Source organism: Lethenteron reissneri, chromosome 20 (assembly GCF_015708825.2).
Source record: "Lethenteron reissneri isolate LAM-NWPU_2019-01 chromosome 20, ASM1570882v1, whole genome shotgun sequence".
Taxonomy (NCBI): Eukaryota; Metazoa; Chordata; class Hyperoartia; order Petromyzontiformes; family Petromyzontidae; genus Lethenteron; species Lethenteron reissneri.
The window spans coordinates 14,495,003-14,498,812 of NC_083798.1; positions in this window are offsets into that span (position 1 = coordinate 14,495,003).

Below are 3,810 nucleotides of genomic sequence, written 5' to 3' on the forward strand. Positions count from 1 at the left end.
TAGCGTGCGGTGCCTGTCAGCCCCGGGCATCCCGGCGTATCGACCCCGGCTGTTTAATTCACGGCGCTTCCAGGTGTGATTTCTTTCTCGCCAAAGACCCAGAATCATCGACTGCGAGCTACTTAATGCAACGGCTGCTGCTTGCAGCAAGCCGCTGCTGCTGCTGCAGGTGGGTGACTCGCTGCGTCGGAGTGCCGCCCTGCCGCATCGACTGCCGCGCCGTCGTTCGTCCGAGACATCCCACCCCACCACCCCCACCACCACCCCCACCACCATCACCACCACCCCCACCACCACCACCCCCATCACCACCACCCCACCACCACCCCCATCACCACCCCCACCACCACCACCCCCACCACCACCACCCCCACCACCACCACCCCACCACCCCCACCACCACCACCCCACCACCCACACCACCACCCCCATCACCACCACCATCACCACCACCACCCCCAGGACCCCCACCACCCCTACCACCACCCCCACCACCCCCACCCCCACCACCACCACCATCACCACCACCACCCACACCACCATCACCACCACCCCCACCACCACCCCCACCCCCACCACCACTCCCCCCACCACCCCCACCACCACCCCTACCACCACCCCCACCACCATCACCACCACCCACACCACCATCACCACCACCACCCACACCACCACCCCCATCACCACCACCATCACCACCACCACCCCCACCACCCCCACCCCCACCACCCCTACCACTACCCCCACCACCCCCACCACCACCACCATCACCACCCCCACCACCATCACCACCACCACCCACACCACCATCACCACCACCCCCACCACCACCCCACCACCACCCCATCACCACCCCCACCCCCATCACCCCACAACCCCCACCACCACCACCACCCCCACCACCACCCCACCACCACCCCACCACCACCCCCACCCCCATCACCCCACAACCCCCACCACCCCCACCACCCCCACCACCACCCCACCACCACCCCACCACCACCCCACCCCCATCACCCCACAACCCCCACCACCCTCACCACCCCCACCACCACCCCACCACCACCCCACCACCCCACCACCACCCTCACTACCCTCCCCGGACGCGCATCGCGGGTGCTCACCACGATCCACGTCCGTGTCTGTCACAGAGAACAGGTTTCGTTAATGGAGGGCAGTGGGAGGGGTGAAAGCCCTTGCAGCACACGTTCAGATGTCGCTTGCCACTGATGGTAGCCGTGGCCAGGATTCGAACTCGGGTGACCAGATTCGTAGCATGTTGCGGAAGCCACCAACACCGACGCTTCACTCGTTTATTTATGTTGTCCTGTAATTGATGCTTGTTTAATCTTTCTGCTCTAATCTCTTCTCGTCTCTTGCAATCCTCTCTGCCTGCTCTGTTCACCCGCCCTGTCGAGGTCTTCTCTAACGGCTCAACTGCTTCGCCTGGCCTACACTTCACACGTAGGACCAATAGACTCCGGACTTTGTAGTAAATCTATATTTACTAAATTCGTGCATGACGCACTGAGATCTCTGGATGAATTGCGCCTTATAAATGTAAATTATTATATTATTGTTCTCATTTTTTTTCCATCTCCCGCTGGCTCTGCTGTCTTCCTCTTGTTTTATTTTTATCAAAGACGCCCGTCATTCACTATGTGATTGATCCAGGGCTTGTTGTTTCACCAGATGTCGCCGGTTAGACTGGAGGAGGTAAGCGACTCGTAGCCACGGCCATAATTAGAGCTATACTGGATGTGGTGTGCTGGGTGTGAACATCGTTTCATGCTCAAGGGCGCAGACTGACCCGGCTGAAGTTAAGCCCGGATCTGACTCTCACCCAATATCCACGCGACCGCTGTTGATAACAATGGTATTAGGTCGTGCATAGCAGAGCCAGCTGATGTGTTCCATCCCCTGAAATGAATAAAGCCATTCTCTGTTTCATCATCATCAGACATGATCAATCCACTGCTGGATGAATGCTTCTCCAAGCAGGTGCCATCCTCGCACCTTTGATTAGCACGGTTGGCTACTTACTGTGCGAAAATCTGCAACGTACATACATCTCACACGGTCCTGCAATGTAACATACCACCTCGCACCACCACAAGAGATGATTTCATCGCTCCATCTCCGCAGCGGACGTGGAGTCAGCGCACGTTCCCTCTCTGGCCAACTCTCCGTAAAAATGCAGATATTTTCCTTTCCACCACCCGAGCTTTCTCCAGCGCATCCCTGCACACCGCCAGTGCACCCCTGCACACCGCGTTCGTGCCCCCCCCCCTTGTGCCCCAACACTAATCCTCTCGTGTCCCCCCTCGTGCCCCACCACAATTCCTCTCGTTCAGCCCCTGCCTATTGCTGCTGCCTGCGCCAGTAATTTCCGTTTCGTCCTCCTCTTCCCAAATAAAGAGGTGCCCTTGCCATTAAAAAGAGAAACGAGGAGACACGGCGCGTGGCGTAAGTGGTACCTGTGGATTACCTGACCTGAGAGCACCTATGGCAGTAATTGCTGGAGCGGCTCGTTAATTGTGACACTGATGGAGTGGGGGGGGGGGAGGGGGTGCTGGTGGGCTACCTGCAGAAACGAGAGCTGTGACCTCACTAACGGCGTAACCGCTGTGATTTAGGAGTCGGCAGTTTAGTGGATGCAATGAACGCGACGCTTATTTGCATAAACGGATGATTACAGTTCAGAGTTCAAAAACGACACCGCTTTATGTTCGGTGGAGGTGGTGGTGATGATGATGTGCCTTTCTCGCTCGTGACTTGCTTTGGAAGGTTTAGGTTTTTTTTGGGGGGGGGGAGGGGGGTTGTGTCTTCGTGCTTTGACAACCTCTGGGTGTAAAATAATTATCAGCAGCTTCAAAAGCAGCAGATGCAAGTGCGTATGAATTATCATGTCACGTGATATCCTTCGTGTCGTCGTGTCAGTTGAGATGCATTCAGTCATCGAGATGGGCAGGAACATAATTTTAATTTGCTTAAATTGTTATTTTCAGCCTCAAATCGATTTTAAAACTAAAAAGCATATTCGCGGCGTTTACGGTTAAATGTTCCCACGTGTGTCACCGTTATTGGCCGATGTTCCCATTTTATTGCCACACGTTGCTTAAGTGATATCCATTAGCCACGTCGTAATTACAACGTTTGAGCACTGCCTTCCATTTGATGTTGGGTTATGAACGTTCCCAATCATCGCCAAATTAATGCATTTTTACGTCAAACGTGGAAGTGCAAAAGAGCACATGACGGGTTTACGGTGGGGGGAGGGGGGGGAGACTTAAAAGGAACGCAATCGATCTGCCACAAACTCATAAAGCGCGCAAGCACCCTATCGCGACACATTTTTTTTGTGTTTCGCAAACATCAAGAGCGGCGATGCGCATCCGCCGGGATTCTTCGGCGCGTGCTTGCTCCCACCACGGTGGAATTGATTAGAGCGAAAGTATTTCGAACCAGGTATAGTAAACGTTGCGCGTTTGAAGCCACGCGCTAAAGCGCCTTCCGCCGGCGAGCGTCCGTTGCTCGCTCGGTTTTTTTTCTTCGCGCGAGATGCCTTGTGGGATAATTTGACAATGGGACATTAATTTGAGTGTGATTTTTTTTTATTATTATTTACTTTTGTACGAAATTACATGGAATAACAAAACTGCTTTGAATACCAAAGGGGACACTCGTGCTGCAGAGTACACGCACGTCAAATTGTCACGCCGCGTGCTCCAAACTCGGGCAACCTTAGTTACATGTCAACCAACCGACCAACCAACGGACTGATTCAAACGCTCGTTCACAATTGTAGAG